The sequence below is a fragment of the Stenella coeruleoalba genome, assembly GCF_951394435.1.
Source record: "Stenella coeruleoalba genome assembly, contig: scaffold_91, whole genome shotgun sequence".
Taxonomy (NCBI): domain Eukaryota; kingdom Metazoa; phylum Chordata; class Mammalia; order Artiodactyla; family Delphinidae; genus Stenella; species Stenella coeruleoalba.
Genome location: NW_027646130.1, coordinates 745,328 through 769,406, shown reverse-complemented (window position 1 = coordinate 769,406; position 24,079 = coordinate 745,328). Strand labels below are relative to the sequence as shown.

Genomic DNA, 24,079 nt, shown 5'->3' with positions numbered 1-24,079 from the left:
CTGTGTAGCCAAGTTTCCATTCCGTGTATTACTGATATCTTATGATGTTTCTTTTTCTGTGTGACTTATTTCAGTTAGAATCATCATACCTGAATCCACTCATTGTGATGCTAAGGGCCTGATGACACAGATTTCATTGCTGAGTGATATTGCTTTGTAAGTAAATACCACAACTTCTTTATCCATTTTTCACTTTCTGCGATGTTGAACTTGTACTGTAAACGAGTTTCTTGTAAACAGAGCCGTTCCAAACTTTGGGGTGGCTGTGTCTTTTTGATTTTAATTTCCCTAAGCTATAGGACCATAAGTGGAAGTGCCCTAGGTTCTGTTGCTTTGTTTTTTAGATGTTTCAGGAAACACCATACACTTCTCCCAAGTGGTTGTTGGCAATTTACATCCCGCCCATCAGCATAACAAGGCTCCCAGTTCTCCATGGCCTGTCCTGCCTTTCTGGATTTTACACTTTTTTCAGATGGCCCTTTTGACCGGGGGGAAGTGAGACTTCATTGTAGTGCAGATTTCCTTTGCAAGCTTGCTTGGTTGGCCAAAAAGGGCGTATGCGTTTTTTCCTGAATATATTCAGGAAAAAACGCATACGCCCTTTTTGGCCAAGTGCATCATTGTGGACGTTCTGCCTCTTTTCCTATGCTTTCAATGCAATTCCAGTCTACCTCCTGAAATCGGTTTCCTGCAATTCTGCCCCGCTTTCAAGTCCTCTTGGCAGCCTTACTTCAGTCTATTTTTGGACGATAGCTGTCATTTATAACTCTGCAGGTTTGTGAATTACAGTGCCCCTGAGCTCCTTTCTTCAACTCGCTTTCTTGTGACCTGGCCGCAACACCGCAGGATGGCTTCAGGCCCTAATCTGGTTCTGGCACGGCACGCTGAGCCTTTGGTTAATTCCTCTTCCTGGTGGGAAATGAGAGTTATATTTGCCCATCCAGACACCTCCAGCTAGTCTTTCATTGGTTCTCGCTATTCCTGTTCATCTTCCACAGAAATTGCAAACTGGGCCAAACAGGAAGTTAAAGGGACTGACTCTCCAAGTGGGGAGAGTGTTAGTAAAGCGTCTGGAATGTTGCACCTGAGTACCAGGGTACGAAAACTGAGACATATTTGAACACGTCTCCCGATCACATGGTTGATCATACTCTAGGTTCCACATGCATGTTTTAGATGAAGGAAGAATACCTTAAACCTGGGTAGTTGAAACCCGTGGAATGGGTACCATGCAATATGACTTCAAAGGGTCTTCATTTGCTCACCGAACCTCTCCAATCCTATCACTGCTGCGTTTATGCCCCTGTACACATGCTTGATTCTCTTTCGGAGACATAGCAATCCATAGGTTTTAAGATACTTCCTAGTCAGGTGCATTCTTAGGCGTTTAATATGGGGTTTTGTGTCCATTTCGTTGAGCAAGGAGTAGCTCTTGTGTATTCCATATTTGGCTTAAGGAACTTTATCTGTGCTCATTTCAATCTCTGGTTTTATGCAGCACCCCAACTCACCTTTCCCCTTAAGCAAGCATAAGTTGGTTTTCTAAATTTGAGAACCTGTTCTGTTTTGGAATGCAGTTCCTGTGTAGCCAAGTTTACATTCCGTGTATTAGTGATATCTTATGATGTTTCTTTTTCTGTGTGACTTATTTCAGTTAGAATCATCGTACCTGAATCCACTCATTATGCTGCTACAGGCCTGATGACATAGATTTCATTGCTGCGTGATACTGCATTGTACGTAAGTACCACAAGTTGTTTATCCATTTTTCACTTTCTGTGATATTGAACTTGTACGGTAAACGAGGTTCTTGTAAACGGAGGCGTCCCAAACTTTGGGGTGGCTGTGTCTTTTTGATTTTAATTTCCCTAAGCTATAGGACCATAAGCGCAAGTGCCCTCGGCTCTGTTGCTTTGTTTTTTAGATGTTTCAGGAAACACCATACACTTCTCCTGAGTGTCTGTTGGCAATTTACATCCCGCCCATCAGCATAACAAGGCTCCCAGTTCTCCATGGCCTGTCCTGCCTTTCTGGATTTTACACTTTTATCAGATGGCCCTTTTGACCGGGGGGAAGTGAGACTTCATTTTAGTGCAGATTTCCTTTGCAAGCTTGCTTGGTTGGCCAAAAAGGGCGTATGCGTTTTTTCCTGAATATATTCAGGAAAAAACGCATACGCCCTTTTTGGCCAAGTGCATCATTGTGGACGTTCTGCCTCTTTTCCTATGCTTTCAATGCAATTCCAGTCTACCTCCTGAAATCGGTTTCCTGCAATTCTGCCCCGCTTTCAAGTCCTCTTGGCAGCCTTACTTCAGTCTATTTTTGGACGATAGCTGTCATTTATAACTCTGCAGGTTTGTGAATTACAGTGCCCCTGAGCTCCTTTCTTCAACTCGCTTTCTTTTGAGCTGGCCGCAACACCGCAGGATGGCTTCAGGCCCTAATCTGGTTCCGGTACGGCACGCTGAGCCTTTGGTTATTTCCTCTTCCTGGTGGGAAATGAGAGTTAAATTTGCCCGTCCAGACATCTCCAGCTAGCCTCTCATTGGTTCTAGCTATTCCTGTTCATCTTCCGCAGAAATTGCAAACTGGGCCAAACAGGAGGTTAAAGGCGCTGACTTTCCAAGTGGGGAGAGTGTTAGTAAAGCGTCTGGAATGTTGCACCCGAGTACCAGGGTACGAAAACTGAAACATATTTGAACACGTATCCCGATCACATGGTTGATCATAATCTAGGTTCCACATGCATGTTTTAGCTGAAGGAAGAATACCTTAAACCTGGGTATTTGAAACCCGTGGAATGGGTACCATGCAATATGACTTCAAAGGGTGTTCATTTGCTCACCGAACCTCTCCAATCCTATCACTGCTGCGTTTATGCCCCTGTACACATGCTTGATTCTCTTTCGGAGACATAGCAATCCATAGGTTTTTAGATACTTACTAGTCAGGTACATTCTTAGGCGTTTAATATGCGGTGTTGAGTCCATTTCGTTGAGCAAGGAGTAGCTCTTGTCTGTTCCATATTTGGCTTAAGGAACTTTATCTGTGCTCATTTCAATCTCTGGTTTTTTGCAGCACCCCAACTCACCTTTCCCCTTAAGCAAGCATAAGTTGGTTTTCGAAATTTGAGACCCTGTTCTGTTTTGGAATGCAGTTCCTGTGTAGCCAAGTTTACATTCCATGTATTAGTGATATCTTATGATGTTTCTTTTTCTGTGTGACTTATTTCAGTTAGAATCATCATACCTGAATCCAATCATTGTGCTGCTAAGGGCCTGATGACACAGATTTCATTGCTGAGTGATATTGCTTTGTAAGTAAATACCACAACTTCTTTATCCATTTTTCACTTTCTGCGATGTTGAACTTGTACTGTAAACGAGGTTCTTGTAAACAGAGCTGTTCCAAACTTTGGGGTGGCTGTGTCTTTTTGATTTTAATTTCCCTAAGCTATAGTACCATAAGTGGAAGTGCCCTAGGCTCTGATGCTTTGTTTTTTAGATGTTTCAGGAAACACCATACACTTCTCCTGAGCGTCTGTTGGCAATTTACATCCCGCCCATCAGCATAACAAGGCTCCCAGTTCTCCATGGCCTGTCCTGCCTTTCTGGAGTTTACACTTTTTTCAGATGGCCCTTTTGACCGGGGAGAAGTGAGACTTCATTGTAGTGCAGATTTCCTTTGCAAGTTTGCTTGGTTGGCCAAAAAGGGCGTATGCGTTTTTTCCTGAATATATTCAGGAAAAAACGCATACGCCCTTTTTGGCCAAGTGCATCATTGTGGACGTTCTGCCTCTTTTCCTATGCCTTTAATGCAATTCCAGTCTACCTCCTGAAATCGGTTTCCTGCAATTCTGCCCCGCTTTCAAGTCCTCTTGGCAGCCTTACTTCAGTCTATTTTTGGACGATAGCTGTCAATTATAACTCTGCAGGTTTGTGAATTACAGTGCCCCTGAGCTCCTTTCTTCAACTCGCTTTCTTGTGACCTGGCCGCAACACCGCAGGATGTCTACAGGCCCTAATCTGGTTCTGGCATGGCACGCTGAGCCTTTGGTTAATTCCTCTTCCTGGTGGGAAATGAGAGTTAAATTTGCCCATCCAGAAACCTCCAGCTAGTCTCTCATTGGTTCTCGCTATTACTGTTCATCTTCCACAGAAATTGCAAACTGGGCCAAACAGGAGGTTAAAGGGACTGACTCTCCAAGTGGGGAGAGTGTTAGTAAAGCGTCTGGAATGTTGAACCCGAGTACCAGGGTACGAAAACTGAGACATATTTGAACACGTCTCCCGATCACATGGTTGATCATAACCTAGGTTCCACATGCATGTTTTAGCTGAAGGAACAATACCTTAAACTTGGAGAGTTGAGACCCGTGGAATGGGTACCATGCAATATGACTTCAAAGGGTCTTCATTTGCTCACGAACCCCTCCAATCCTATCACTGCTGCATTTATGCCCATGTACACATGCTTGATTCTCTTTCGGAGACATAGCAATCCATAGGTTTTAAGATACTTACTAGTCAGGTACATTCTTAGGCGTTTAATATGCGGTGTTGAGTCCATTTCGTTGTGCAAGGAGTAGCTCTTGTCTATTCCATATTTGGCTTAAGGAACTTTATCTGTGCTCATTTCAATCTCTGGTTTTATGCAGCACCCCAACTCACCTTTCCCCTTCAGCAAGCATAAGATGGTTTTCTAAATTTGAGACCCTGTTCTGTTTTGGAATGCAGTTCCTGTGTAGCCAAGTTTACATTCCGTGTATTAGTGATATCTTATGATGTTTCTTTTTCTGTGTGACTTATTTCAGTTAGAATCATCATACCTGAATCCACTCATTGTGCTGCTAAGGGCCTGATGACACAGATTTCATTTCTGAGTGATATTGCTTTGTAAGTAAATACCACAACTTCTTTATCCATTTTTCACTTTCTGCGATGTTGAACTTGTACTGTAAACGAGGTTCTTGTAAACAGAGCCGTTCCAAACTTTGGGGTGGCTGTGTCTTTTTGATTTTAATTTCCCTAAGCTATAGGACCATAAGTGGAAGTGCCCTAGGTTCTGTTGCTTTGTATTTTAGATGTTTCAGGAAACACCATACACTTCTCCCGAGTGGTTGTTGGCAATTTACATCCCGCCCATCAGCATAACAAGGCTCCCAGTTCTCCATGGCCTGTCCCGCCTTTCTGGATTTTACACTTTTTTCAGATGGCCCTTTTGACCGGGGGGAAGTGAGACTTCATTGTAGTGCAGATTTCCTTTGCAAGCTTGCTTGGTTGGCCAAAAAGGGCGTATGCGTTTTTTCCTGAATATATTCAGGAAAAAACGCATACGCCCTTTTTGGCCAAGTGCATCATTGTGGACGTTCGACCTCTTTTCCTATGCTTTCAATGCAATTCCAGTCTACCTCCTGAAATCGGTTTCCTGCAATTCTGCCCCGCTTTCAAGTCCTCTTGGCAGCCTTACTTCAGTCTATTTTTGGACGATAGCTGTCATTTATAACTCTGCAGGTTTGTGAATTACAGTGCCCCTGAGCTCCTTTCTTCAACTCGCTTTCTTGTGAGCTGGCCGCAACACCGCAGGATGGCTTCAGGCCCTAATCTGGTTCCGGCACGGCACACTGAGCCTTTGGTTATTTCCTCTTCCTGGTGGGAAATGAGAGTTAAATTTGCCCGTCCAGACACCTCCAGCTAGCCTCTCATTGGTTCTCGCTATTCCTGTTCATCTTCCGCAGAAATTGCAAACTGGGCCAAACAGGAGGTTAAAGGGACTGACTCTCCAAGTCGGGAGAGTGTTAGTAAAGCGTCTGGAATGTTGCACCCGAGTACCAGGGGAAGAAAACTGAGACATATTTGAACACGTCTCCCGTTCACATGGTTGATCATACTTGGGTTCCACATGCATGTTTTAGCTGAAGGAAGAATACCTAAAACCTGGGTAGTTGAAACCCGTGGAATGGGTACCATGCAATATGACTTCAAAGGGTCTTCATTTGCTAACGAACCTCTCCAATCCTATCACTGCTGCGTTTATGCCCCTGTACACATGCTTGATTCTCTTTCGGAGACATAGCAATCCATAGGTTTTAAGATACTTACTAGTCAGGTACATTCTTAGGCGTTTAATATGCGGTGTTGAGTCCATTTCGTTGAGCAAGGAGTAGCTCTTGTCTATTCCATATTTGGCTTAAGGAACTTTATCTGTGCTCATTTCAATCTCTGGTTTTATGCAGCACCCCAACTCACCTTTCCCCTTAAGCAAGCATAAGTTGGTTTTCTAAATTTGAGACCCTGTTCTGTTCTGTAATTCAGTTCCTGTGTAGCCAAGTTTCCATTCCGTGTATTACTGATATCTTATGATGTTTCTTTTTCTGTGTGACTTATTTCAGTTAGAATCATCATACCTGAATCCACTCATTGTGCTGCTAAGGGCCTGATGACACAGATTTCATTGCTGAGTGATATTGCTTTGTAAGTAAATACCACAACTTCTTTATCCATTTTTCACTTTCTTCGATGTTGAACTTGTACTGTAAACGAGGTTCTTGTAAACGGAGGTGTCCCAAACTTTGGGGTGGCTGTGTCTTTTTGATTTTAATTTCCCTAAGCTATAGGACCATAAGTGGAAGTGCCCTACGTTCTGTTGCTTTGTATTTTAGATATTTCAGGAAACACCATACACTTCTCCCGAGTGGTTGTTGGCAATTTACATCCCGCCCATCAGCATAACAAGGCTCCCAGTTCTCCATGGCCTGTCCTGCCTTTCTGGATTTTACACTTTTTTCAGATGGCCTTTTTGACCGGGGGGAAGTGAGACTTCATTGTAGTGCAGATTTCCTTTGCAAGCTTGCTTGGTTGTCCAAAAAGGGCGTATGCGTTTTTTCCTGAATATATTCAGGAAAAAACGCATACGCCCTTTTTGGCCAAGTGCATGATTGTGGACGTTCGGCCTCTTTTCCTATGCTTTCAATGCAATTCCAGTCTACCTCCTGAAATTGGTTTCCTGCAATTCTGCCCCGCTTTCAAGTCCTCTTGGCAGCCTTACTTCAGTCTATTTTTGGACGATAGCTGTCATTTATAACTCTGCAGGTTTGTGAATTACAGTGCCCCTGAGCTCCTTTCTTCAACTCGTTTTCTTGTGAGCTGGCCGCAACACTGCAGGATGGCTTCAGGCCCTAATCTGGTTCCGGCACGGCACACTGAGCCTTTGGTTATTTCCTCTTCCTGGTGGGAAATGAGAGTTAAATTTGCCCGTCCAGACACCTCCAGCTAGCCTCTCATTGGTTCTCGCTATTCCTGTTCATCTTCCGCAGAAATTGCAAACTGGGCCAAACAGGAGGTTAAAGGCGCTGACTCTCCAAGTGGGGAGAGTGTTAGTAAAGCGTCTGGAATGTTGCACCCGAGTACCAGGGGACGAAAACTGAGACATATTTGAACACGTCTCCCGTTCACATGGTTGATCATACTTGGGTTCCACATGCATGTTTTAGCTGAAGGAAGAATACCTAAAACCTGGGTAGTTGAAACCCGTAGAATGGGTACCATGCAATATGACTTCAAAGGGTCTTCATTTGCTCACCGAACCTCTCCAATCCTATCACTGCTGCGTTTATGCCCCTGTACACATGCTTGATTCTCTTTCGGAGACATAGCAATCCATAGGTTTTAAGATACTTACTAGTCAGGTACATTCTTAGGCGTTTAATATGCGGTGTTGAGTCCATTTCGTTGAGCAAGGAGTAGCTCTTGTCTATTCCATATTTGGCTTAAGGAACTTTATCTGTGCTCATTTCAATCTCTGGTTTTATGCAGCACCCCAACTCACCTTTCCCCTTAAGCAAGCATAAGTTGGTTTTCGAAATTTGAGACCCTGTTCTGTTCTGTAATTCAGTTCCTGTGTAGCCAAGTTTACATTCCGTGTATTACTGATATCTTATGATGTTTCTTTTTCTGTGTGACTTATTTCAGTTAGAATCATCATACCTGAATCCACTCATTGTGCTGCTAAGGGCCTGATGACACAGATTTCATTGCTGAGTGATATTGCTTTTTAAGTAAATACCACAACTTCTTTATCCATTTTTCACTTTCTGCGATGTTGAACTTGTACTGTAAACGAGGTTCTTGTAAACAGAGCCGTTCCAAACTTTGGGGTGGCTGTGTCTTTTTGATTTTAAATTCCCTAAGCTATAGGACCATAAGTGGAAGTGCCCTAGGCTCTGTTGCTTTGTTTTTTAGATGTTTCAGGAAACACCATACACTTCTCCCGAGTGGTTGTTGGCAATTTACATCCCGCCCATCAGCATAACAAGGCTCCCAGTTCTCCATGGCCTGTCCTGCCTTTCTGGATTTTACACTTTTTTCAGATGGCCCTTTTGGACAGGGGGAAGTGAGACTTCATTGTAGTGCAGATTTCCTTTGCAAGCTTGCTTGGTTGGCCAAAAAGGGCGTATGCGTTTTTTCCTGAATATATTCAGGAAAAAACGCATACGCCGTTTTTGGCCAAGTGCATCATTGTGGACGTTCTGCCTCTTTTCCAATGCTTTCAATGCAATTCCAGTCTACCTCCTGAAATCGGTTTCCTGCAATTCTGCCCCGCTTTCAAGTCCTCTTGGCAGCCTTACTTCAGTCTATTTTTGGACGATAGCTGTCATTTATAACTCTACAGGTTTGTGAATTACAGTGCCCCTGAGCTCCTTTCTTCAACTCGCTTTCTTGTGACCTGGCCGCAGCACCGCAGGATGGCTTCAGGCCCTAATCTGGTTCCGGCCCGGCATGCTGAGCCTTTGGTTAATTCCTCTTCCTGGTGGGAAATGAGAGTTGAATTTGCCCGTCCAGACACCTCCAGCTAGCCTCTCATTGGTTCTCGCTATTACTGTTCATCTTCCGCAGAAATTGCAAACTGGGCCAAACAGGAGGTTAAAGGGACTGACTCTCCAAGTCGGGAGAGTGTTAGTAAAGCGTCTGGAATGTTGCACCCGAGTACCAGGGGAGGAAAACTGAGACATATTTGAACAAGTCTCCCGTTCACATGGTTGATCATACTCTGGGTTCCACATGCATGTTTTAGCTGAAGGAAGAATACCTTAAACCTGGGAAGTTGAAACCCGTGGAATGGGTACCATGCAATATGACTTCAAAGGGTCTTCATTTGCTCCCCGAACCTCTCCAATCCTATCACTGCTGCGTTTATGCCCCTGTACACACGCTTGATTCTCTTTTGGAGACATAGCAATCCATAGGTTTTAAGATACTTACTAGTCAGGTACATTCTTAGGCGTTTAATATGGGGTTTTGAGTCCATTTCGTTGAGCAAGGAGTAGCTCTTGTCTATTCCATATTTGGCTTAAGGAACTTTATCTGTGCTCATTTCAATCTCTGGTTTTATGCAGCACCCCAACTCACCTTTCCCCTTAAGCAAGCATAAGTTGGTTTTCTAAATTTGAGACCCTGTTCTGTTTTGGAATGCAGTTCCTGTGTAGCCAAGTTTACATTCCGTGTATTAGTGATATCTTATGATGTTTCTTTTTCTGTGTGACTTATTTCAGTTAGAATCATCATACCTGAATCCACTCATTGTGCTGCTAAGGGCCTGATGACACAGATTTCATTGCTGAGTGATATTGCTTTGTAAGTAAATACCACAACTTCTTTATCCATTTTTCACTTTCTGCGATGTTGAACTTGTACTGTAAACGAGGTTCTTGTAAACAGAGCCGTTCCAAACTTTGGGGTGGCTGTGTCTTTTTCATTTTAATTTCCCTAAGCTATAGGACCATAAGTGGAAGTGCCCTAGGTTCTGTTCCTTTGTTTTTTAGATGTTTCAGGAAACACCATACACTTCTCCCGAGTGGTTGTTGGCAAATTACATCCCGCCCATCAGCATAACAAGGCTCCCAGTTCTCCATGGTCTGTCCTGCCTTTCTGGATTTTACACTTTTTTCAGATGGCCCTTTTGACCGGGGGGAAGTGAGACTTCATTTTAGTGCAGATTTCCTTTGCAAGCTTGCTTGGTTGGCCAAAAAGGGCGTATGCGTTTTTTCCTGAATATATTCAGGAAAAAACGCATACGCCCTTTTTGGCCAAGTGCATCATTGTGGACGTTCTGCCTCTTTTCCTATGCTTTCAATGCAATTCCAGTCTACCTCCTGAAATCGGTTTCCTGCAATTCTGCCCCGCTTTCAAGTCCTCTTGGCAGCCTTACTTCAGTCTATTTTTGGACGATAGCTGTCATTTATAACTCTGCAGGTTTGTGAATTACAGTGCCCCTGAGCTCCTTTCTTCAACTCGCTTTCTTGTGACCTGGCCGCAACACCGCAGGATGACTTCAGGCCCTAATCTGGTTCCGGCCCGGCATGCTGAGCCTTTGGTTAATTCCTCTTCCTGGTGGGAAATGAGAGTTGAATTTGCCCGTCCGGACACCTCCAGCTAGCCTCTCATTGGTTCTCGCTATTCCTGTTCATCTTCCGCAGAAATTGCAAACTGGGCCAAACAGGAGGTTAAAGGGACTGACTCTCCAAGTCGGGAGAGTGTTAGTAAAGCGTCTGGAATGTTGCACCCGAGTACCAGGGGAAGAAAACTGAGACATATTTGAACACGTCTCCCGTTCACATGGTTGATCATACTTGGGTTCCACATGCATGTTTTAGCTGAAGGAAGAATACCTAAAACCTGGGTAGTTGAAACCCGTGGAATGGGTACCATGCAATATGACTTCAAAGGGTCTTCATTTGCTCACGAACCTCTCCAATCCTATCACTGCTGCGTTTATGCCCCTGTACACATGCTTGATTCTCTTTCGGAGACATAGCAATCCATAGGTTTTAAGATACTTACTAGTCAGGTACATTCTTAGGCGTTTAATATGCGGTGTTGAGTCCATTTCGTTGAGCAAGGAGTAGCTCTTGTCTATTCCATATTTGGCTTAAGGAACTTTATCTGTGCTCATTTCAATCTCTGGTTTTATGCAGCACCCCAACTCACCTTTCCCCTTAAGCAAGCATAAGTTGGTTTTCTAAATTTGAGACCCTGTTCTGTTCTGTAATTCAGTTCCTGTGTAGCCAAGTTTCCATTCCGTGTATTACTGATATCTTATGATGTTTCTTTTTCTGTGTGACTTATTTCAGTTAGAATCATCATACCTGAATCCACTCATTGTGCTGCTAAGGGCCTGATGACACAGACTTCATTGCTGAGTGATATTGCTTTGTAAGTAAATACCACAACTTCTTTATCCATTTTTCACTTTCTGCGATGTTGAACTTGTACTGTAAACGAGGTTCTTGTAAACAGAGCCATTCCAAACTTTGGGGTGGCTGTGTCTTTTTGATTTTAAATTCCCTAAGCTATAGGACCATAAGTGGAAGTGCCCTAGGCTCTGTTGCTTTGTTTTTTAGATGTTTCAGGAAACACCATACACTTCTCCCGAGTGGTTGTTGGCAAATTACATCCCGCCCATCAGCATAACAAGGCTCCCAGTTCTCCATGGTCTGTCCTGCCTTTCTGGATTTTACACTTTTTTCAGATGGCCCTTTTGACCGGGGGGAAGTGAGACTTCATTGTAGTGCAGATTTCCTTTGCAAGCTTGCTTGGTTGGCCAAAAAGGGCGTATGCGTTTTTTCCTGAATATATTCAGGAAAAAACGCATACGCCCTTTTTGGCCAAGTGCATCATTGTGGACGTTCTGCCTCTTTTCCTATGCTTTCAATGCAATTCCAGTCTACCTCCTGAAATCGGTTTCCTGCAATTCTGCCCCGCTTTCAAGTCCTCTTGGCAGCCTTACTTCAGTCTATTTTTGGACGATAGCTGTCATTTATAACTCTGCAGGTTTGTGAATTACAGTGCCCCTGAGCTCCTTTCTTCAACTCGCTTTCTTGTGACCTGGCCGCAACACCGCAGGATGACTTCAGGCCCTAATCTGGTTCCGGCCCGGCATGCTGAGCCTTTGGTTAATTCCTCTTCCTGGTGGGAAATGAGAGTTGAATTTGCCCGTCCGGACACCTCCAGCTAGCCTCTCATTGGTTCTCGCTATTCCTGTTCATCTTCCGCAGAAATTGCAAACTGGGCCAAACAGGAGGTTAAAGGGACTGACTCTCCAAGTCGGGAGAGTGTTAGTAAAGCGTCTGGAATGTTGCACCCGAGTACCAGGGGAAGAAAACTGAGACATATTTGAACACGTCTCCCGTTCACATGGTTGATCATACTTGGGTTCCACATGCATGTTTTAGCTGAAGGAAGAATACCTAAAACCTGGGTAGTTGAAACCCGTGGAATGGGTACCATGCAATATGACTTCAAAGGGTCTTCATTTGCTCACGAACCTCTCCAATCCTATCACTGCTGCGTTTATGCCCCTGTACACATGCTTGATTCTTTTTCGGAGACATAGCAATCCATAGGTTTTAAGATACTTACTAGTCAGGTACATTCTTAGGCGTTTAATATGCGGTGTTGAGTCCATTTCGTTGAGCAAGGAGTAGCTCTTGTCTATTCCATATTTGGCTTAAGGAACTTTATCTGTGCTCATTTCAATCTCTGGTTTTATGCAGCACCCCAACTCACCTTTCCCCTTAAGCAAGCATAAGTTGGTTTTCTAAATTTGAGACCCTGTTCTGTTCTGTAATTCAGTTCCTGTGTAGCCAAGTTTCCATTCCGTGTATTACTGATATCTTATGATGTTTCTTTTTCTGTGTGACTTATTTCAGTTAGAATCATCATACCTGAATCCACTCATTGTGCTGCTAAGGGCCTGATGACACAGACTTCATTGCTGAGTGATATTGCTTTGTAAGTAAATACCACAACTTCTTTATCCATTTTTCACTTTCTGCGATGTTGAACTTGTACTGTAAACGAGGTTCTTGTAAACAGAGCCATTCCAAACTTTGGGGTGGCTGTGTCTTTTTGATTTTAAATTCCCTAAGCTATAGGACCATAAGTGGAAGTGCCCTAGGCTCTGTTGCTTTGTTTTTTAGATGTTTCAGGAAACACCATACACTTCTCCCGAGTGGTTGTTTGCAATTTACATCCCGCCCATCAGCATAACAAGGCTCCCAGTTCTCCATGGCCTGTCCTGCCTTTCTGGATTTTACACTTTTTTCAGATGGCCCTTTTGACCGGGGGGAAGTGAGACTTCATTGTAGTGCAGATTTCCTTTGTAAGCTTGCTTGGTTGGCCAAAAAGGGCGTATGCATTTTTTCCTGAATATATTCAGGAAAAAACGCATACGCCCTTTTTGGCCAAGTGCAGCATTGTGGACGTTCGGCCTCTTTTCCTATGCTTTCAATGCAATTCCAGTCTACCTCCTGAAATCGGTTTCCTGCAATTCTGCCCCGCTTTCAAGTCCTCTTGGCAGCCTTACTTCAGTCTATTTTTGGACGATAGCTGTCATTTATAACTCTGCAGGTTTGTGAATTACAGTGCCCCTGAGCTCCTTTCTTCAACTCGCTTTCTTGTGACCTGGCCGCAACACCGCAGGATGGCTTCAGGCCCTAATCTGATTCTGGCATGGCACGCTGAGCCTTTGGTTAATTCCTCTTCCTGGTAGGAAATGAGACTTAAATTTGCCCGTCCAGACACCTCCAGCTAGTCTCCATTGGTTCTCGCTATTCCTGTTCATCTTCCGCAGAAATTGCAAACTGGGCCAAACAGGAGGTTAAAGGGACTGACTCTCCAAGTCGGGAGAGTGTTAGTAAAGCGTCTGGAATGTTGCACCCGAGTACCAGGGTACGAAAACTGAGACATATTTGAACACGTCTCCCGTTCACATGGTTGATCATACTTGGGTTCCACATGCATGTTTTAGCTGAAGGAAGAATACCTAAAACCTGGGTAGTTGAAACCCGTGGAATGGGTACCATGCAATATGACTTCAAAGGGTCTTCATTTGCTCACCGAACCTCTCCAATGCTATCACTGCTGCTTTTATGCCCCTGTACACATGCTTGATTCTCTTTCGGAGACATAGCAATCCATAGGTTTTAAGATACTTACTAGTCAGGTACATTCTTAGGCGTTTAATATGCGGTGTTGGGTCCATTTCTTCGAGCAAGGAGTAGCTCTTGTCTATTCCATATTTGGCTTAAGGAACTTTATCTGTGCTCATTTCAATCTCTGGTTTTATGCAGCACCCCAACTCACCTTTCCTCTTAAGCAAGCATAAGTTGGTTTTCTAAATTTGAGACCCTGTTCTGTTCTGTAATTCAGTTCCTGTGTAGCCAAGTTTACATTCCGTGTATTACTGATATCTTATGATGTTTCTGTTTCTGTGTGACTTATTTCAGTTAGAATCATCATACCTGAATCCACTCATTGTGCTGCTAAGGGCCTGATGACACAGATTTCATTGCTGAGTGATATTGCTTTGTAAGTAAATACCACAACTTTTTTATCCATTTTTCACTTTCTGCGATGTTGAACTTGTACTGTAAACGAGGTTCTTGTAAACAGAGCCATTCGAAACTTTGGGGTGGCTGTGTCTTTTTGATTTTAAATTCCCTAAGCTATAGGACCATAAGTGGAAGTGCCCTAGGCTCTCTTGCTTTGTTTTTTAGATGTTTCAGGAAACACCATACACTTCTCCCGAGTGTTTGTTGGCAATTTACATCCCGCCCTTCAGCATAACAAGGCTCCCAGTTCTCCATGGCCTGTCCTGCCTTTCTGGATTTTACACTTTTTTCAGATTGCCCTTTTGACCGGGGGGAAGTGAGACTTCATTGTAGTGCAGATTTCCTTTGCAAGCTTGCTTGGTTGGCCAAAAAGTGCATATGCGTTTTTTCCTGAATGTATTCAGGAAAAAACGCATACGCCCTTTTTGGCCAAGTGCATCATTGTGGACGTTCTGCCTCTTTTCCTATGCTTTCAATGCAATTCCAGTCTACCTCCTGAAATCGGTTTCCTGCAATTCTGCCCCGCTTTCAAGTCCTCTTGGCAGCCTTACTTCAGTCTATTTTTGGACGATAGCTGTCATTTATAACTCTGCAGGTTTGTGAATTACAGTGCCCCTGAGCTCCTTTCTTCAACTCGCTTTCTTGTGACCTGGCCGCAACACCGCAGGATGGCTTCGGGCCCTAATCTGGTTCCGGCCCGTCATGCTGAGCCTTTGGTTAATTCCTCTTCCTGGTGGGAAATGAGAGTTAAATTTGCCCGTCCAGACACCTGCAGCTAGCCTCTCATTGGTTCTCGCTATTCCTGTTCATCTTCTGCAGAAATTGCAAACTGGGCCAAACAGGAGGTTAAAGGCGCTGACTCTCCAAGTGGGGAGAGTGTTAGTAAAGCGTCTGGAATGTTGCACCCGAGTACCAGGGTACGAAAACTGAGACATATTTGAACACGTCACCCGATCACATGGTTGATCATACTCTGGGTTCCACATGCATGTTTTAGCTGAAGGAAGAATACCTAAAACCTGGGTAGTTGAAACCCGTGGAATGGGTACCATGCAATATGACTTCAAAGGGTCTTCATTTGCTCACCGAACCTCTCCAATCCTATCACTGCTGCGTTTATGCCCCTGTACACATGCTTGATTCTCTTTCGGAGACATAGCAATCTATAGGTTTTAAGATACTTACTAGTCAGGTACATTCTTAGGCGTTTAACATGCGGTGTTGAGTCCATTTCGTTGAGCAAGGAGTAGCTCTTGTCTATTCCATATTTGGCTTAAGGAACTTTATTTGTGCTCATTTCAATCTCTGGTTTTATGCAGCACCCCAACTCACCTTTCCCCTTAAGCAAGCATAAGTTGGTTTTCTAAATTTGAGACCCTGTTCTGTTCTGTAATTCAGTTCCTGTGTAGCCAAGTTTACATTCCGTGTATTACTGATATCTTATGATGTTTCTTTTTCTGTGTGACTTATTTCAGTTAGAATCATCATACCTGAATCCACTCATTACGCTGCTACGGGCCTGATGACATAGGTTTCATTGCTGAGTGATACTGCATTGTACGTAAGTACCACAAGTTCTTTATCCATTTTTCACTTTCTGTGATATTGAACTTGTACGGTAAACGAGGTTCTTGTAAACAGAGGCGTCCCAAACTTTGGGGTGGCTGTGTCTTTTTGATTTTAATTTCCCTAAGCTATAGGACCATAAGTGGAAGTGCCCTAGGCTCTGTTGCTTTGTTTTTTAGATGTTTCAGGAAACACCATACACTTCTCCGGAGTGTCTGTTGGCAATTTACATCCGGCCCATCAGCATAACAAGGCTCCCAGTTCTCCATGGCCTGTCCTGCCTTTCTGGATTTTACACTTTTTTCAGATGGCCCTTTTGACCGGGGGGAAGTGAGACTTCATTGTAGTGCAGATTTCCTTTGCAAGTTTGCTTGGTTGGCCAAAAAGGGCGTATGCATTTTTTCCTGAATATATTCAGGAAAAAACGCATACGCCCTTTTTGGCCAAGTGCATCATTGTGGACGTTCTGCCTCTTTTCCTATGCTTTCAATGCAATTCAAATCTACCTCCTGAAATAGGTTTCCTGCAATTCTGCCCCGCTTTCGAGTCCTCTTGGCAGCCTTACTTCAGTCTATTTTTGGACGATAGCTGTCATTTATAACTCTGCAGGTTTGTGAATTACAGTGCCCCTGAGCTCCTTTCTTCAACTCGCTTTCTTGTGACCTGGCCGCAACAACGCAGGATGTCTTCAGGCCCTAATCTGGTTCCGGCACGGCACGCTGAACCTTTGGTTAATTCCTCTTCCTGGTGGGAAATGAGAGTTAAATTTGCCCGTCCAGACACCTCCAGCTAGTCTCTCATTGGTTCTCGCTATTCCTGTTCATCTTCCGCAGAAATTGCAAACTGGGCCAAACAGGAGGTTAAAGGGACTGACTCTCCAAGTCGGGAGAGTGTTAGTAAAGCATCTGGAAAGTTGCACCCGTGTACCAGGGTAGGAAAACTGAGACATATTTGAACACGTCTCCCGTTCACATGGTTGATCATACTCCGGGTTCCACATGCATGTTTTAGCTGAAGGAAGAATACCTTAAACCTGGAGAGTTGAGACCCGTGTAATGGGTACCATGCAATATGACTTCAAAGGGTCTTCATTTGCTCACCGAACCTCTCCAATCCTATCACTGCTGCGTTTATGCCCCTGTACACATGCTTGATTCTCTTTCGGAGACATAGCAATCCATAGGTTTTAAGATACTTACTAGTCAGGTACATTCTTAGGCGTTTAATATGCGGTGTTGAGTCCAATTCTTTGAGCAAGGAGTAGCTCTTGTCTATTCCATATTTGGCTTAAGGAACTTTATCTGTGCTCATTTCAATCTCTGGTTTTATGCAGCACCCCAACTCACCTTTCCCCTTAAGCAAGCATAAGTTGGTTTTCTAAATTTGAGACCCTGTTCTGTTCTGTAATTCAGTTCCTGTGTAGCCAAGTTTACATTCCGTGTATTACTGATATCTTATGATGTTTCTTTTTCTGTGTGACTTATTTCAGTTAGAATCATCATACCTGAATCCACTCATTGTGCTGCTAAGGGCCTGATGACACAGATTTCATTGCTGAGTGATATTGCTTTGTAAGTAAATACCACAACTTTTTTATCCATTTTTCACTTTCTGCGATGTTGAACTTGTACTGTAAACGAGGTTCTTGTAAACAGAGCCATTCGAAACTTTGGGGTGGCTGTGTCTTTTTGATTTTAAATTCCCTAAGCTATAGGACCATAAGTGGAAGTGCCCTAGGCTCTCTTGCTTTGTTTTTTAGATGTTTCAGGAAACACCATACACTTCTCCTGAGTGTTTGTTGGCAATTTACATCCCGCTCATCAGCATAACAAGGCTCCCAGTTCTCAATGGCCTGTTACCTTTCTGGATTTTACACTTTTTACAGATGGCCTTTCTGACCGGGGGGAAGTGAGACTTCATTGTAGTGCAGATTTCCTTTGCAAGCTTGCTTGGTTGGCCAAAAAGGGCGTATGCGTTTTTCCCTGAATATATTCAGGAAAAAACGCATACGCCCTTTTTGGCCAAGTGCATCATTGTGGACGTTCTGCCTCTTTTCCTATGCTTTCAATGCAATTCCAGTCTACCTCCTGAAATCGGTTTCCTGCAATTCTGCCCCGCTTTCAAGTCCTCTTGGTAGCCTTACTTCAGTCTATTTTTGGACGATAGCTGTCATTTATAACTCTGCAGGTTTGTGAATTACAGTGCCCCTGAGCTCCTTTCTTCAACTCGCTTTCTTTTGAGCTGGCCGCAACACCGCAGGTTGGCTTCAGGCCATAATCTGGTTCCGGTACGGCACGCTGAGCCTTTGGTTATTTCCTCTTCCTGGTGGGAAATGAGAGTTAAATTTGCCCGTCCAGACACCTCCAGCTAGCCTCTCATTGGTTCTCGCTATTCCTGTTCATCTTCCGCAGAAATTGCAAACTGGGCCAAACAGGAGGTTAAAGGCGCTGACTCTCCAAGTGGGGAGAGTGTTAGTAAAGCGTCTGGAATGTTGCACCCGAGTACCAGGGGAGGAAAACTGAAACATATTTGAACACGTCTCCCGATCACATGGTTGATCATACTCTGGGTTCCACATGCATGTTTTAGCTGAAGGAAGAATACCTAAAACCTGGGTAGTTGAAACCCGTGGAATGGGTACCATGCAATATGACTTCAAAGGGTCTTCATTTGCTCACCGAACCTCTCCAATCCTATCACTGCTGCGTTTATGCCCCTGTACACATGCTTGATTCTCTTTCGGAGACATAGCAATCCATAGGTTTTAAGATACTTACTAGTCAGGTACATTCTTAGGCGTTTAATATGCGGTGTTGAGTCCATTTCGTTGAGCAAGGAGTAGCTCTTGTCTATTCCATATTTAGCTTAAGGAACTTTATCTGTGCTCATTTCAATCTCTGGTTTTATGCAGCACCCCAACTCACCTTTACCCTTAAGCAAGCATAAGTTGGTTTTCTAAATTTGAGACCCTGTTCTGTTCTGTAATTCAGTTCCTGTGTAGCCAAGTTTCCATTCCGTGTATTACTGATATCTTATGATGTTTCTTTTTCTGTGTGACTTATTTCAGTTAGAATCATCATACCTGAATCCACTCATTGTGCTGCTACGGGCCTGATGACACAGATTTCATTGCTGAGTGATACTGCATTGTAAGTGAATACCACAACTTCTTTATCCATTTTTCACTTTCTGCGATGTTGAACTTGTACTGTAAACGAGGTTCTTGTAAACAGAGCCGTTCCAAACTTTGGGGTGGCTGTGTCTTTTTGATTTTAATTTCCCTAAGCTATAGGACCATAAGTGGAAGTGCCCTAGGCTCTGTTGCTTTGTTTTTTAGATGTTTCAGGAAACACCATACACTTCTCCCAAGTGTCTGTTGGCAATTTACATCCCGCCCATCAGCATAACAAGGCTCCCAGTTCTCCATGGCCTGTCCTGCCTTTCTGGATTTTACACTTTTTTCAGATGGCCCTTTTGACCGGGGGGAAGTGAGACTTCATTGTAGTGCAGATTTCCTTTGCAAGCTTGCTTGGTTGGCCAAAAAGGGCGTATGCGTTTTTTCCTGAATATATTCAGGAAAAAACGCATACGCCCTTTTTGGCCAAGTGCATCATTGTGGACGTTCTGCCTCTTTTCCTATGCTTTCAATGCAATTCCAGTCTACCTCCTGAAATCGGTTTCCTGCAATTCTGCCCCGCTTTCAAGTCCTCTTGGCAGCCTTACTTCAGTCTATTTTTGGACGATAGCTGTCATTTATAACTCTGCACGTTTGTGAATTACAGTGCCCCTGAGCTCCTTTCTTCAACTCGCTTTCTTGTGACCTGGCCGCAACACCGCAGGATGGCTTCAGGCCCTAATCTGATTCTGGCCCGGCATTCTGAGCCTTTGGTTAATTCCTCTTCCTGGTGGGAAATGAGAGTTAAATTTGCCCGTTCAGACACCTCCAGCTAGCCTCTCATTGGTTCTCGCTATTCCTGTTCATCTTCCGCAGAAATTGCCAACTGGGCCAAACAGGAGGTTAAAGGGACTGACTCTCCAAGTCGGGAGAGTGTTAGTAAAGCGTCTGGAATGTTGCACCCGAGTACCAGGGTACGAAAACTGAGACATATTTGAACACGTCTCCCGTTCACATGGTTGATCATACTCTGGGTTCCACATGCATGTTTTAGCTGAAGGAAGAATACCTTAAACCTGGAGAGTTGAGACCCGTGTAATGGGTACCATGCAATATGACTTCAAAGGGTCTTCATTTGCTCACCGAACCTCTCCAATCCTATCACTGCTGCGTTTATGCCCCTGTACACACGCTTGATTCTCTTTTGGAGACATAGCAATCCATAGGTTTTAAGATACTTACTAGTCAGGTACATTCTTAGGCGTTTAATATGCGGTGTTGAGTCCATTTCGTTGAGCAACGAGTAGCTCTTGTCTATTCCATATTTGGCTTAAGGAACTTTATCTGTGCTCATTTCAATCTCTGGTTTTATGCAGCACCCCAACTCACCTTTCCTCTTAAGCAAGCATAAGTTGGTTTTCTAAATTTGAGACCCTGTTCTGTTTTGGAATGCAGTTCCTGTGTAGCCAAGTATACATTCCGTGTATTAGTGATATCTTATGATGTTTCTTTTTCTGTGTGACTTATTTCAGTTAGAATCATCGTACCTGAATCCACTCATTATGCTGCTACGGACCTGATGACATAGATTTCATTGCTGAGTGATACTGCATTGTACGTAAGTACCACAAGTTCTTTATACATTTTTCACTTTCTGTGATATTGAACTTGTACGGTAAACGAGGTTCTTGTAAACGGAGGCGTCCCAAACTTTGGGGTGGCTGTGTCTTTTTGATTTTAATTTCCCTAAGCTATAGGACCATAAGTGGAAGTGCCCTAGGTTCTGTTGCTTTGTTTTTTAGATGTTTCAGGAAACACCATACACTTCTCCCGAGTGGTTGTTGTCAATTTACATCCCGCCCTTCAGCATAACAAGGCTCCCAGTTCTCCATGGCCTGTCCTGCCTTTCTGGATTTTACACTTTTTTCAGATGGCCCTTTTGACCGGGGGGAAGTGAGACTTCATTGTAGTGCAGATTTCCTTTGCAAGCTTGCTTGGTTGGCCAAAAAGGGCGTATGCGTTTTTTCCTGAATATATTCAGGAAAAAACGCATACGCCCTTTTTGGCCAAGTGCATCATTGTGGACGTTCTGCCTCTTTTCCTATGCTTTCAATGCAATTCCAGTCTACCTCCTGAAATCGGTTTCCTGCAATTCTGCCCCGCTTTCAAATCCTCTTGGCAGCCTTACTTCAGTCTATTTTTGGACGATAGCTGTCATTTATAACTCTGCAGGTTTGTGAATTACAGTGCCCCTGAGCTCCTTTCTTCAACTCGCTTTCTTGTGACCTGGCCGCAACACCGCAGGATGGCTTCAGGCCCTAATCTGGTTCCGGCCAGGCATGCTGAGCCTTTGGTTAATTCCTCTTCCTGGTGGGAAATGAGAGTTAAATTTGCCCGTTCAGACACCTCCAGCTAGCCTCTCATTGGTTCTCGCTATTCCTGTTCATCTTCCGCAGAAATTGCAAACTGGGCCAAACAGGAGGTTAAAGGCGCTGACTCTCCAAGTGGGGAGAGTGTTAGTAAAGCGTCTGGAATGTTGCACCCGAGTACCAGGGTACGAAAACTGAGACATATTTGAACACGTCTCCCGATCACATGGTTGATCATACTCTGGGTTCCACATGCATGTTTTAGCTGAAGGAAGAATACCTAAAACCTGGGTAGTTGAAACCCGTGGAATGGGTACCATGCAATATGACTTCAAAGGGTCTTCATTTGCTCACCGAACCTCTCCAATCCTATCACTGCTGCGTTTATGCCCCTGTACACATGCTTGATTCCTTTTCGGAGACATAGCAATCTATAGGTTTTAAGATACTTACTAGTCAGGTACATTCTTAGGCGTTTAATATGCGGTGTTGAGTCCATTTCGTTGAGCAAGGAGTAGCTGTTGTCTATTCCATATTTGGCTTAAGGAACTTTATCTGTGCTCATTTCAATCTCTGGTTTTATGCAGCACCCCAACTCACCTTTACCCTTAAGCAAGCATAAGTTGGTTTTCTAAATTTGAGACACTGTTCTGTTCTGTAATTCAGTTCCTGTGTAGCCAAGTTTACATTCCGTGTATTACTGATATCTTATGATGTTTCTTTTTCTGTGTGACTTATTTCAGTTAGAATCATCATACCTGAATCCACTCATTGTGCTGCTAAGGGCCTGATGACACAGATTTCATTGCTGAGTGATATTGCTTTGTAAGTAAATACCACATCTTTTTTATCCGTTTTTCACTTTCTGTGATATTGAACTTGTACGGTAAACGAGGTTCTTGTAAACGGAGGCGTCCCAAACTTTGGGGTGGCTGTGTCTTCTTGATTTTAATTTCCCTAAGCTATAGGACCATAAGTGGCAGTGCCCTAGGCTCTGTTGCTTTGTTTTTTAGATGTTTCAGGAAACACCATACACTTCTCCGGAGTGTCTGTTGGCAATTTACATCCCGCCCATCAGCATAACAAGGCTCCCAGTTCTCCATGGCCTGTCCTGCCTTTCTGGATTTTACACTTTTTTCAGATGGCCCTTTTGACCGGGGGGAAGTGAGACTTCATTGTAGTGCAGATTTCCTTTGCAAGTTTGCTTGGTTGGCCAAAAAGGGCGTATGCGTTTTTTCCTGAATATATTCAGGAAAAAACGCATACGCCCTTTTTGGCCAAGTGCATCATTGTGGACGTTCTGCCTCTCTTCTTAAGCTTTCAATGCAATTCCAATCTACCTCCTGAAATCGGTTTCCTGCAATTCTGCCCCGCTTTCAAGTCCTCTTGGCAGCCTTACTTCAGTCTATTTTTGGACGATAGCTGTCATTTATAACTCTGCAGGTTTGTGAATTACAGTGCCGCTGAGCTCCTTTCTTCAACTCGCTTTCTTGTGACCTGGCCGCAACACCGCAGGATGTCTTAAGGCCCTAATCTGGTTCCGGCATGGCACGCTGAGCCTTTGGTTAATTCCTCTTCCTGGTGGGAAATGAGAGTTAAATTTGCCCGTTCAGACACCTCCAGCCTGTCTCTCATTGGTTCTCGCTATTCCTGTTCATCTTCCGCAGAAATTGCAAACTGGGCCAAACAGGAGGTTAAAGGGACTGACTCTCCAAGTTGGGAGAGTGTTGGTAAAGCGTCTGGAATGTTGCACCCGAGTACCAGGGTACGAAAACTGAGACATATTTGAACACGTCTCCCGATCACATGGTTGATCATACTCTAGGTTCCACATGCATGTTTTAGCTGAAGGAAGAATACCTTAAACCTGGGTAGGTGAAACCTGTGGAATGGGTACCATGCAATATGACTTCAAAGGGTCTTCGTTTGCTCACCGAACCTCTCCAATCCTATCACTGCTGCGTTTATGCCCCTGTACACATGCTTGATTCTCTTTCGGAGACATAGCAATCCATAGGTTTTAAGATACTTACTAGTCAGGTACATTCTTAGGCGTTTAATATGCGGTGTTGAGTCCATTTCGTTGAGCAAGGAGTAGCTCTTGTCTATTCCATATTTGGCTTAAGGAACTTTATCTGTGCTCATTTCAATCTCTGGTTTTATGCAGCACCCCAACTCACCTTTCCCCTTAAGCAAGCATAAGTTGGTTTTCTAAATTTGAGACCCTGTTCTGTTCTGTAATTCAGTTCCTGTGTAGCCAAGTTTCCATTCCGTGTATTACTGATATCTTATGATGTTTCTTTTTCTGTGTGACTTATTTCAGTTAGAATCATCATACCTGAATCCACTCATTGTGCTGCTACGGGCCTGATGACATAGATTTCATTGCTGAGTGATACTGCATTGTAAGTGAATACCACAACTTCTTTATCCATTTTTCACTTTCTGCGATGTTGAACTTGTACTGTAAACGAGGTTCTTGTAAACAGAGCCGTTCCAAACTTTGGGGTGGCTGTGTCTTTTTGATTTTAATTTCCCTAAGCTATAGGACCATAAGTGGAAGTGCCCTAGGCTCTGTTGCTTTGTTTTTTAAAAATTTTCAGGAAACACCATACACTTCTCCCAAGTGTCTGTTGGCAA

The 24,079-nt window shown here is 43.8% G+C and overlaps 1 long non-coding RNA gene across 7 annotated transcripts in view; it reads left to right on the top strand.

Annotated features, from left to right (window-relative positions):
• Positions 1-24,079, top strand: part of LOC307181310 — an 843,792-nt gene that overhangs the window by 99,408 nt on the left and 720,305 nt on the right. For 5 of the 7 annotated variants that reach the window (XR_013826402.1, XR_013826403.1, XR_013826404.1 and 2 more), the window contains exon 3: positions 7,975-8,056. This is a non-coding gene — a long non-coding RNA (uncharacterized lncRNA). Of the gene's footprint in view, positions 1-1,673; positions 1,741-4,842; positions 4,896-7,970; positions 8,057-24,079 lie in introns of those variants that run through there. The other 2 variants (XR_013826406.1, XR_013826407.1) reach the window with 2 other exon arrangements.